Genomic DNA, 14,023 nt, shown 5'->3' on the forward strand with positions numbered 1-14,023 from the left:
TAGTATATATATCTCACAGCTGGGTTTTGCCAGTAAAGAAGACTATATGAGAGTGCGAAATTTTCCTTTATCTCTCACCGGTATTGCCTTTGCATGGTTTATATCTTTGCCGCGATGTACTATTGGTTCATGGTCTCAATTAGAGGAGCAATTCTATGAATATTTTGGAAAGACTAATGAGAAAAAGGCCGATCATAGTTGAGTCATCGGTTAAAAGAGGATTGCTAGTGGGCATGAAAGAAAGAATTGATTTGGATGTAAGCAAAGGTTCGGCTACAAAAGCCGAACAATGCAATATCCTTTCGAATCAATCACATCTCAAAAAAACAAGTCTTGCTACAGAAAAGCATGGAAAACGTCAGAAACTAGCTAGACTTGATTTTTCAAGAGCTAAAGGGGTTGTACACTTATCTAGTGATTACTGCATCATTGATGGAGATCAAGCCCCTACAAGCAACAAAGTAGGGCCGCCTGCCTGCTCAGAATCGGCTAAGCCGACTTCAAAGTTAGCTGAGCCGATTGCTGCCTGCCCTGAGTCAGCTAGGCCAACTGCCTTTGCCGCCTTCCCTGAGTCGGCTAGGCCGACTTCCCAGTTGGCCAAGCCGACTGCCCCTGCTAGTGCCCAAGTCGACCTAGCCGACTTCCAGTTGGCTAAGCCAACTTTCTCGGTCTCGGCAGCTGTCGATGCATCTTTGGATGATTCAACACCTATTGTTGATCATCCTCTAGAGATGAAGAGCAACATCATGCAAATCAAGGACGTGCACGTTTCCAACATGATCAACAAGGTAGAAAACACAAATATTTTGCTCAAATTCCAATCTAGTCGTACTATTTCAATTTCTGCATCTATTAGAGACATCCTTGCTAATTATTGTAATAGACCGATTGGGAATAGCAATTTATTTGTTGATGATAAAATAAATTTAGATTCTATCGGCCAAGACATTGTTCCATATGGCAAAGCCGATAGTGGTAGTTCATCAAAGCTAAAGCTTCCTATAAGCAATTGCAAAGGTGTGGCAGAATGGATTGATAATAAATCCTATCCATTCGTTTGCCTAGCTTTAAAGCCGACTCCACAAAAGAATTGGCTCAAGAAATCAAAGTACACCTTTGACTTTACTTTTTGTGATCATATCTTTGATATCATACTTAAGAATAATTTTATTAGAATCATTGATCACAATGATTTGCCATCTATTCAAAACTTAGAAGAGCTTACATATTGCAAATGGCATAATTCATCTGATCATAATACTTCTGATTGCAATGTGTTTCGTCAAGTCATCTAATCGGCCATTCATAAAGGACGATTGAGATTTTCTGAAGCTCAACACATAGACCAATTGGATTCAATTGGTCTTGATGGCAAACATGTTTCGAATCGGCTTGCATTAGCCGATTCACTCAAAGCTCAAAGCTTGAACGCCCAAGAGAGAGATGTGGAGCCCTCAAGTGAAGGCAAGGTTGTTGTTGATGAATTGCAAATAGAAGATATTCCAGAGGACTAGCAAAGTTATCATAGTTCCAGAAGACACTGGGGGCAGCTGAAATCTCTCCAACCAAAGCAAAAGCCGATTGATCTCGTTGAGCAAGGGGAATCGGCTAAGGATCCTCCTTTGGAGCATGTATGTCAAGATGGGGAGAAGGAGGATGCTCAGTAAAGCTAATGGAGGTAAAGGCCATGACAAACAAAGAAGTAAAAGGCCAAAGCTCAGCTTCGAGGAACTTCTAGCTAAATATGAGAAGATAGGAGAAGCAAATGTCACCAATCGGCCAAAGAAAGTCTATTCATCAAAATTGCCTCCAAAGTGCAAGTCTCAAGAGTGGAATCGGCAAGGAGATAAACCTCATGCAGCAGTAACATATTCTCCTTTTATGCAGCCAATTCCCATGTCGTATGGACCACAACCCACATATTTTTATCCTTATTCATCTTGGGGCTGGTTTGATGAAGAGGCACATGTTCCATCATATTTGAGGCCAGAATATGTAGAGTATGTAGCTCCTAAGACATTCCGAGAGATCATCATCTTGTAAAGACCATTTTGATCAAAACCGGTCTAGAGCTCAACCAAAGAAGAAAGCGGTAAAGCAAGTTTACCGCGTGAAGTATGATGGCCGAAAGAAGAAAAGTTCAGATCTGAATTTAACAATAAAAAAGCCAACTACATTGCTGAAAAAATCCGGCTATTGATGGCAAAGAAGTGAGGAAATCATCTATTGATATTCTAGTTGCCAAATCTGAACAAAAGAAGGTGAGAGTGTCGAAAATCAAAAAAGATTTGCCTCTATCCAAAACAGAAATAAAACTAATATGCTCAATCGGTTTACCAAAGTGGTAAGAGAAGAAGTTATAGAAGCTTAGTGCAGAGAAGCTGAAAGGAAAAGGCTTGGCATGGGTTCCTAAAGGAAGTATTCAAGCTCAGAAGGATGATGTTCAAGCAAGTGGTGCAACAAAAACAAAGGAGAGGAGATTCAAGAAACAATTACCAAGTTGGAGGTTTGCACCAAATCATCAAAATAATTGGTCATGGCATCATCCATACTCTCTACCTATGCCTATGTGGGAATTCATCCCCTAGTATGCATGGTTATCCCTCAGCTCCTTATTTTGATACTTGGTGTGGATCTTTATGTTATGGAGGGTTGCCAAATTATTTTACTTACCAATGATCGAGAGCCGAAATATTTTGTTTCAGCTATGCATATTTATGTGGATGAATTCATATGGCCGATATTTTGATATCAGCCCTTAGTGTAAAATATAGTCGATGAATGCTTGCAACCATCGTGCTATTAGAAAGCCCCCATGGAATTTACTTTGATGGCCTTAAGGCTCGGGGGCATGATATATGCATTTTGATTTACTTCATGGATGTGACAATATGATTAGTCAGGCTTGCAAATAAGGCCATGGTGTTGGCATAATCAATATTTCTCACAATGGTGCTATTGGAGACATCAAGCCGATTAAAATTATATCTGCACCAACATTTGAGCGGAATGTGAAGTTTTCTTATTCAGCTTGGCTATATTGCAATCCATAGGGTATAACATGTTGAAGCCTATGGTGATTCCTTGTTGGTGGTACAACAAGTTGCTAGTGAATTTCAATGTTTAGAAAGGGTCACTAAGAACTTGTCTTGATGCTTGCCTTGATATTATTGACTATTTTGCCGAATTCTGAATTTGGCATATTCCGAGGCATGAAAATCAAAAGACCAACATGTTAGCTGAACAAGCATCTGGCTATGATGTCAGTGGACATAATTTCCATATTCAAGAATAGCCGATGCATGAAGATTTCAAAATTTCCTATGTAGGTACAGACCAGTCGGCTAAACCGATTGACCAAGTCGGCTCAGCCGACTACTCTTCTATTGTGGCCAAGTCAGCTAAGCCGAATGCCCTAGTCGGCCAAGCCGACACCTCCAAATCGGCTAAGCCTACTGGCCCTGTTGGCTCAGTGACTCCCCTATGACCAGCCCAGTCAATTTGCTCGAGAAGCTATCAAATTGGCCCGATATAACTTCTAGCGATGTTGGGGCTAATTTGGAAGATTGGAGGACTCCCTTGTTGAGATATCTACGTGATTCAAGTGCCAAAATTGATAAAAGTATTCGGCGGAGCATTTTCAACTATGTATTGCATAATGATGAGCTTTATCAGAGAACCGCTGAAGATTTGCTGCTTAAGTGCTTGGGATCAGATTAGGTAAGAGTGGCTATGGGAGAAGTCCATGAAAGCATCTGTGGTACTCATCAATCGGCCCCGAAGATGAAGTGGTTATTGCGTAGAGCCGGTTTCTATTAGCCTACTATGATGGCCGATTGTTTTCACTACTACAAAGGTTGCGAAGAGTGCTAGAAGTTTGGAAATATTCATCTTGTGCCTGCTGTTGTGCTTCATCCTATCATCAAACCATGGCCTTTTCATGGTTGGGGGTTAGACTTCATTGGCCAAATATATCCGCCATCTTCGAAGGGACATTGATTTGTGTTAGTTGCTATGGATTACTTTACTAAGTGGACTGAGGGAGTTTCTTTGAAGAATATGACACACAAGGAAGTAATTGAGTTCATTGCTGAGCATATTATTCATAGATTCGGCATCCCTCAAACATTAACTACAGATCAAGGGACATCGTTTGTATCTAAAAGGTGAGGGAATTTGCCAAATTATATAAGATCAAGTTGCTCAATTCATCTCCATACTATGCTCAAGCCAATGGCCAAGCTGAGTCTAGTAACAAGACTTTGATCAAGCTCATCAAAAAGAAAATTAAGGAGAATCCAAGGAGATGGCATGAAGTTTTGTCTGAGGCTCTATAGGCACATCACATTTCAAGGTATGGTGCTACATAGGTTACTCCTTTTGAGTTAGTATATGGCTAAGAGGCCATGTTGCCTATCGAAGTGAATTTGGATGCATACAGGCTTACTAAACAAAATGATTTATCAGCTGTTGTGTATCATGATTTGATGATGGATAATATTGATGAGATGACTGATGTGAGATTAAAAGCTCTTGAGGAAATAGAGAAAGATAAAGCTTGAGTTGCTAAAGCATACAACAAGAAAGTCAGGAGCAAATCCTTCCAAGTAGGAGAATTGGTGTGGAAAAACCATACTACCAATTGGATCGAAGAGCAATCAGTTTGGCAAGTGGTCAACAAATTGGGAAGGTCCTTACAAAGTGGTCAAAGTTATATTCAGAAATTCATATGTGCTAGAGACATTACAAGGTGAACGTCTCACGAGAGCATTCAATGGGAGGTACTTGAAAGAGTACTTTCCAAGTGTTTGGTAAGAGGCCTAAGTGCTCTCCAAACAATGGCCGATACATATATCACCCTTAGAAAAAATGACCGATGTATACATCGCCCTTAGTCACTAAGCAACCGATGAGATGGGTATCGTCGTTGTTTGGTTTTGAATAAGTGTTTTTGGGTTCATGCATCATTCACCTAAAAATAGGGGGCATATGTTGATGACCAAAAATGTCCATTTTGTGAAGTTGTCAAAATGTTAAATGTACTTCACCATTGCGTTCCTCTCATCGAGACGGTCGAAAAAACATATATGGAACGTCTAATTCAGAGTCCGAATGAAGAAGTTATGCCCTCGGAAAGATGCCTCGTTGTCGGGAGTTCCGACCCAAGTCGGGACTTCCGACTGTCGAAAGTTCCGACGGGTGTCGGGACTTCTGGGAAGCCTGAAGGAATCTACTCGGGTGTCTGGGATTATCCTTATGTTGGGAGTTCTGACAAAAGTCGGAAGTTCCAACTATCGGGAGTTCCGACCCAAGTCGGGACTTCCGACATACCTAACAGAAAATTCTATTCAGATCTAGCCTTTTGGATTCCAATCCAAACTATTCCAAACTCGTGGAAAACTTGGAAAATAAGACTTGGAGAGGTTTCCTAGTGGGATAAGACCACGCCCTCTATATATATGAGAGGATCATGGCCGATTAAGTTCCCATCTATCCAATCGTCAAACAAATCAATCTACTACCTCTACTCCAACCCTTTTACCTCTTCTCCAACCCCCATGCCGTTCATCCTTTGATCCGATGACCAAGGATGGCACCCTAGGCTTGCCGGCTGACCTAGGGCAACCTAGTGATGTCCTTGTCCTGACGGGGTCCTTCCTAGGTGAGAGCTTCGACGGTTTCTTTGCTAGTTTGCCTGAAAACTAGCTGGTTCTTCATCATGTAAGCATGTTGGTTATCCTTTGGTGGTTTGCTTGTAAACCTCTCCGTTCTTCACCACGAAAGAGTGACATCCTCACTGCGTTCTTCAGTCCATTGTGGCCTAGGCATCCAAGGCCCTATTTGTGTTTGATTTGGATCACTTCCGACGTCAACACATATGGCCAGAAAATTCACTACCGTCAAACAAAAATATCAATTGCTATAATAAAGAGTACACATAACACTCAATTTGAAATCATTAATTAGGATAAATTATTCACCATATGGCTGACTATGTAGCAGTAGGGGGTGACCAGTCAAGGGAAGAAGGGAGAGGTTGCCTTCAGGGGCACTGCCTGGCCGTTTGGGTGCTAGGGAGAGGATGCCTTCAGGGGCACTGCCTGGCCGCTTGGGTGCTGGGGGCCTGTTGCATGATGCCCTGGCCAGCTAGGTGCCATCGTGGAAGGTCTTGGCAAGCCCCTCACTACAGTTGAGCCCTAGCAGCAGCAGCATGCACACCACTGCTTGGGTTAGGGCGAGGACAGAGCATCACGGTAAAAGTGCTGAAGCCAAGAATCTTTTTTGAACAAAGATAGGATTTTTAGAGGCCTCAGAAGCATAGTAATCATCATTTGTTCATCAACTTGGAGCTTCAAGGCATGCTGAGAACTGGTTTACCCTCAGAAATTGCATGATATAAATAACATCCATGCCCAGTACCTCACAAGCGAACAAACATCAGATCATATCATTGAGCAATGGATATGGAATTTTCATCACAGGCTAAAGAAGGTAAAAAATGGCAAATGGTATCATGGACAAAACAGTAGTGTGGTCATATTCATCCATCTATGGTAGGCACTACCTGTGAACCCATTGGTGAGGCGATGGAAAAGAAGAAGGCCAAATCCAAATAAAGTGAAGTACTAATGAACCTTTAAAATAACAATGACAGCAAAAGTATGTTGTAGCAATGCAGAAGCCAAGAATCTTTTTAAATGAACTAACGAAGATAGGATTTTTAGAGGCCAATGTAGAAAAGGTTTTGAACCAATCTATATAAAACTTAAACGGAATAGGAAACCAAGCTTAGTAGGCAAAAAAATATGCGGTGGGTTGATTGTGCCTTACTGAATGTGTACCTTGCACAGGAGTAAGACAACAAGCGTAGAGTTGGAATGAAGAGCAAAGTAGGAAAATAGGAAACAGAAATAGAAATAGTAACAACCAACTAATAGCAGGGGTACATGGCAGGAACATACTATGTGCATAGGCAGATATATTACTACAATTTTCCATTATCGCCGAGAGTATGTAAACACAAAAAAAGGAAATAGGGAATTAAAAGCAGGGGATTAGTTACATCACAAGGTACCAATAACAAGGTCTATTGCAGGATAAGAGCATAGTATAACACAACTGTAGAAAAGCATTAAGCCTGGACGACAACTTTTTTTTCCATTTAGCAATGAAGTGCGGGACACGAGGTTGGATTGTAGGCATGAAAAAGCAGGTCATCATTGCATATACCAAAGTGCCTCAGTTGACTAAGAATAACAAAAAAGGACAATCTATATGTAATGGGTTGTGTCACACCATATGCCAAATGCCTCAGTTGATTAAACGTATTAATCATAACATATGCCTAGGCCCCACTTCAAGTGCAGGTCAAATGAGAATGAAAAGACGGAAAAAGAGTGATAATCATGACTTCATATTCTCATATGCCACAGTCGAGGAAAAAAACACCTGTTTGCAGCATTAGCACCATTGAAACATGGTCAGCAAAAATTGCCAAACAACAATAGCACATGCAAATATGTTCAGGTTAAAAAAGAGTGATAATCATGACCGCATATTCTCATATGCCATAGTCGAGGAAAAAATACCTGTTTGCAGCATCACCACCAATGAAACATGGTCAACAAAAGTTGCCAAATAGCAATGGCATCATGCAAATATGCCTAGGTTTATCAGATGCCTCACTTGAAATCAAACTAAAAAGATCATGAAACCGTGGTAATCATGACTGCATATTGTCAAATTGTATAGTCGAGAAGAAGATATTTGTGTGGAGTAATGTTGGCATTAACATGTGGCGGAAAAAATGGAAAGCAGCAATGGCATGTAAATATTGTTAGGTTTGACATATGGGAATGCCTCTCTCACAATGGTAAACCAAAAACCATAAAAGAGCGATAATCATGAATGCATACTATCACTTAACTCTGCAAAGCGGTTGGGGTTCACTCGAGGACACACCATCCATGTTACCAAAAAAGCACCTCCTATATCTTAGAAAAAACATATCATTTTGTAGCATCATTGGCATTGACATATGGTGGACCAAAAAAATGCAAAATAGCCAAGGCATGGAAATATGGTCACGTTAATCAAAAGCACCTCATAGGTATCATCATATTGTCAAACTATAATAGGTACATCATTCAGCAATGGCATATGGTCAGACTAAAATAAGCAGCACCATAGGCACACACTTGTATATACTGATGAGAAGATGGCTACAACAGCACAATAGACATGAATTAAAACATAGGCAAAGAAGGTGCAAAGTCACTCCGTATAGGGTGATAAGTTCCTGAAGCCATTTCGCAACATCATATTTACGGCGAGAGTGGAAGGGAATGAGTGGCTGAGGTTTAACGGGCGGTGTAGCCACACTGAGCGATTTTGGGGTGACGTGGCCCATTTCTCCTACCAGCGGTGAATCTTGTGATTATAGAGGGAGGATCGCTTCCCTCACAACAAACCTATAAAATGACAATGGCAGTAGCAATGAAGAAGCTAAGAATCTTTTTTGAATGAAGACATGATTTTTGGAGGCCTCAGAAGCATAGCAATCATCATTTGTTCATCAACTTGGAGGTTCAAGGCATGCTGACAACTGGTTTACCCTTAGAAACCACATAATATAAGTAGCAGCCATGCCCAGTACCTCACAAGCAAATGAACATCAGATCATATCATTGAGCAATGGATATAGAATTTTCATCACAGGCTCAAGAAGGGGGAAAAATAGCAAATGGCAAACACTGAGAACATCAGATCATAACCAATCTCCCTCTACAATCACAAGGTTCACCATGGTAGGGGAGCTGGAGCACGCCACCCCAAAATTGCTTGTACACTTACATGATTCAGCCCAGCAGAGGAGATGGGCCACATCACCCCAAAATCGCTCAGCGTGGCCACGTTGCCCTGTTAAACCTCAGCCATGTCACTCCCAAACCTCAGCGACATGGATAGCGTGGATGATTTGGAGGGATTACAGAGCCTTTGCAATAGTGACAATGAGCTAGCAGATTACTATATCTACCATTGGCTCAATTAGTGTTGGATCTGCTCTCTGTCATTTCAAGCAATAATTTTTTGCCTTTCAGACAACCCAGCTAGAAGCTAAAACAATGAAACTACACCAACTGAGAGCACAACAATGTGTCGAGTACTCATTAAAGTATAAGATGCAAATTACAAACTACAAACACTGATGGAATAAAGAGGGCATGCCAATATTGTCCCAATTTTTTAGCATCTGCTTTAATAGGAGTACCCAAAGGAAAAAACATGTCTTGGCAATGCCAAAGGATGCTAGATATATTCGTGGAACACCTCACACTGGTGGCAGGAGTCACAATATTTTTTATATAGATATAAATGCTTGAACTACTATGGCTCCAAATAGTAACAAATATGAGCACAGTTACCTGAAACCAAATCTTTCTCTTCTATCACACCTTAACTGTTCTGCCTTTGGCAATGAGCTTGGCCAGTATCTGCAGGGACAAATTTAGAGAGGCATTATGATTGATCAGGGTGCAAAGCCTAGAAGTGTGTAGACCCTAAAGACTATGCCAAAACATAGAGCCAAAAAAACAACAACAGGGGAAACCCCCACTGTAGCATTGTTACCTCCTTGCCGATCTTTGCACTTATAGTTCCATTCTTAATGGATGCTATCTGTTGGGGACCTAATACTGGGGTACCCAATGAGGTGGAACTAATAACCATCGGACATTAACGCTTCCAGTCAGATAAGAACGCTACTACGCTTCTTGCCCAAACGATGAAAGATTGGTTCCACCTCGCCCGACCTCCGAAGGCTAGACTCCGCCTCGCCCGATGGCTAAGGGCTGGCTCTGCCTCGCCTGACGGCTGAGGGCTGGCTCTGCCTCGCTCGACAACTGCACCCTGCTCCTTCATGATGATGAGCAGGAGGTAAGACATGACACTCAGGTCAACCATAGTACCGAGGACCATTCCCTGCAATCCTACAGGAAGGTACCGTTAGGATACGATGGGACAGGCACTTTAAGCCCTTTTCAACCTAACAGAGCCCGAACAGTATTGTAGGCGCCAACTTTTGTCCTATAGTATTGTAGGCGCCGCCATTAGCCCTCGGGCATGGATACTAACACAAGCATACGACAATCACTACAATCCAAGGAAGAACTCACATCATCTACAGTAACATGCGTATAGTCATTTCCCCATCTACTCCTCGCAGAGTCTTAGCTCAGCACCCTGACACATCGCACCGTCTGCTGAGGGTGGATGGGACATGACCACTCGCTGAAACAAAGCTAGAGCTCGGCCCTATCAGGATTAGTGAAGCATGCTATCCCTGGCATGGTCTGCCATGACAGCAGGGTAGGCTCAAGGGAAAAGGAAGATCCAGCACCTCTGGAGGACCTTCTCTACCTTTGGTTTTTTCCTCTTTCTCCCATCTATAACCTCTGCTCCCCCTTGGTCTATAAAAGGGAGGACAGGGCACCCCATTAAGGAGATGGATTAATTCCACACACAACACATAGCCAAGCAGCAACCGAGCTCTTGGCATCCTTTCGACCTTTCCATTAGAGACCTGGGATATGTCCCTCTCTCGACCATTTGTACCCCCTACTACGAACCTTTTTTGGTACTAATAACATGAGCAGTAGCAAACTGGATGTAGGGACATTCTGCCCAAACTAGTATAAACCTTGTGTCCTTTAGTACACCATCCGAGCCTAACACGCAACAATATAAATTTACAAGTTGGTGTTTGTTCAAAACACCGATAGTTAGCGTGCCAGGTAGGGGCCTTTGCACATTCTAAATCAAGCCTCGGATGGCTAGCCACACAATCAGCTATGTCCTAGGCGCACACATGCATTTCGGTGACCTGGACTTCATCATCAAAGTGGGAGGAGAGTTGGTGTTGGCCCACGTTGCCATCCAATCTCTCCCCTCCATCGGCTTCAACTACGGGAGGCTTGAGTGCCAGCCTGGTGTCTCCCTTGGACCCTAGCCGTCCAGGGAGGACCCATGCTACCTCACCCTCTCTCTGGAACATTCTGCATGGAGCGCCCCGATGGCGCTTCTGTTCGGTCTTCGCAACACCGCGGCGACCATTAGCCACCTTATGACACAGAGCATGATCCAGTCCCTCGCGAACAACGAGTTCGTGGGATGATCGAAAGCATGATAGAATCCCTCCACAGCCTCCTCACGGAGGGGCCAAGATTTCTGACTCTAGCAGGGGGAGCCATCACCCCTCTCGGGAATGTTTCATGGTGGTACCCCCAAGGGGCACGTCGAAAGCATCTCCGCGGAGGAGGCTACCCTGGAGGCAACCTCGGTGGCAAAAATGAAGGGGAGATAGCGTCCCCACCTCGCATAGGGGCGGAGTAGCTGAGAACTCGAAAGCAGGAGATCAACGAAGCCAGACAACAGCTTGTGCGGGAATACGCGGAGGTCGATCAGGAGATCGAACGTTGTGGAGACGATGGGCGCGCACGCGGACGTGGCCCATGACGTAACTGAAGGATCATCACCGATGATGAAACCCTTCCTCACTTCGCTCAGGCAAACCAGAACATCATCGCCACAACGACCTTGCTCCATGGCCTTCTAGAGGCCGTAACGCCCGAGGATCATTGGGTCCATCACGAAATTCGCACGCTACTTGAGCGTGCGGCGGTGCAGCAGGCGGAGAGCTCGTTGTCTCGGCGATGCAAGCTTGACACCAGCTAGCGTACATCCTCGGTGCGCCCTGCTAGGGACACATCAGTCCACCAAGCACCACAAGCCGGTAGGCAGTGCACTGCAATCCTGATACATCAATGTCTCGGCCACAACCACGACGCACGCAGCACCCTCGATGCCCGTAGACGCACATACAATGACCTAAGAGAAGGAGCCCACCGTGTCTATCATCCTCATCACAGTAGATGCTATGACAGCGGTAAGGACTGGAGCCTGAGCCCGTGCCTGCTAGGCCCTTAGGCCTTTAGCTGGCACATCCTAAATGCTATGTTTCCACCAAGGTACCGACCACCTATCAATATCCCTAAGTACTCTAGGGAGACAAACCCCAGACTTTGGCTTGAAGACTATTGGCTTGCCTGTTGAGCCGGTGGTGCAGATAATGATGACTTCATTATCCGCAACCTTCCACTATTCTTGGCCGATTCGGCACGAGCGTGGTTGGAACACCTGCCGCCCAACACAATCTAGAGTTGGATGGATCTGAAGGAGATCTTTGTGGGAAACTTCTAGGGCACATACAAGTGCCCTAGGAACCCATGGGACCTCAAGAACTGCCATCAGAAGGTTGGTGAGACCCTCCATGGGTACATCCGGTGCTTCTCCCAATAGTACAATGAGCTCCCTAACGTTGCCGACGCCAACATGATAGGAGCCTTCTTGTCTAGGGTGACCTGTGAGTCCTTGGTTCATAAGCTAGGACGCAAGGGCCTGCAAACCACCAAGGAACTCCTAGACATCGCCACCAACCACACCTCAGGAGAAGAGATGGTCGGAGCAATCTTTGATCACCACGAGGGCAAGGCAAGGCGGGACGAGGGTGCCGGTGAAGGGACCTCTAATTGTTCTGCCAAAAGGAAGAATAAGAAGCAACGACGTGAGGACTCTCTCATGGCCGCTGCTGACCGCAAGGGTGGTCAGAAGCCCATGGAGGGCACTCCAAACCACTTCAAAAAATTACTCGAGGGGCCATGCTCGAACCATGCCTTTCCTGTTAAGCATTGGCTCAAGGACTATGGCCTCATGCGGCGGTTCTTGTCTGGAGGCTCCAACAAAGGGGAGCAGGGGAAAGACCCTCCCCCCACTATAGACACCGCCATGGAGAAGGACGATGGCTTTCCAACGTCGGACGGCTGCCTTATGATCTTTAGAGGATCAGCGGCCTATGACTCCAAACATCGTCAGAAGGTCACACGCCGCGAAGTCTACATGGCCCAACCAGCCACACCTCCCTTCCTCCAATGGTCAGAGTCTGCCATAACCTTCGATTGGACCGACCATCCGGATACTGTCCCACACCTGGGAAGATATCCGCTTGTGGTCGGCCCAATCATCGGCCCAAAGTGACTCACCAAAGTACTGATGGACGGAGGCAGCGGCCTTAACATCATGTATGCCAAGACGCTCGACGAGATTAGCGTCGACCGGATGTGCCTCAGCCCAACCCGAGCGCCTTTCCATGGCATCATGCCTAGGAAGTAGGCCATGCCACTTGGGGAGATCGATCTGCCCATTACCTTTGGGGATTAGTTCAATTACAGGACTAAGACCCTCACCTTCGAGGTGGTTGGGTTCCCCAGAACCTTCCACGCCATCCTGGGACGTCCATGCTATGCGAAGTTCATGGCCTTCCCCAGCTATACATACCTCAAGTTGAAGATGCTAGGCCCACATAGGGTCATCACCATTGGCACCTCCTTCTAGCATGCCTACGAGTGCGAGATCGAGTGCTGTGGCCATGCCACAACAATTGTCACCTCCGGGGAACTCACCGCCCTCAAGGAGGAGATCGCCGAAGAAGCGCCTGACGTGAAAAAGTTGACTGGGTCATTCAAATTGGCAGAGGGCTCCAAGGGGGTCCTCATAGATCCTAGAAGCTCTAAGGGTAAAACGGTATGCATTGGTACCACACTTTCCTCCGAATAGGAAAGCGCGCTCATTGACTTCCTCTGCGGCAACAAAGACATCTTTGCGTGGAAACCCTTGGATATGCCGAGCATTCCGAGGGAGGTCACCAAGCACACCTTGAAGATCCATCTAGGCTCTAGGCTAGTGAAGCAATGCCTACATCGCTTGGATGAGGACAAACATAGGGCCATCGATGAAGAGATAGCCAAACTTTCAGCGGCCAGATTCATCAAGGAAGTATACCACCCAGAGTGGTTAGCTAATCATGTTCTTGTATGAAAGAAGAGTGGGAAATGAAGGATGTGTGTTGACTATATGGGTCTCAACAAAGCATGCACAAAGGATCCATTCCCTTTGCCACACATAGACC

This window comes from Miscanthus floridulus, chromosome 2, assembly GCF_019320115.1.
Source record: "Miscanthus floridulus cultivar M001 chromosome 2, ASM1932011v1, whole genome shotgun sequence".
NCBI classification, from domain to species: domain Eukaryota; kingdom Viridiplantae; phylum Streptophyta; class Magnoliopsida; order Poales; family Poaceae; genus Miscanthus; species Miscanthus floridulus.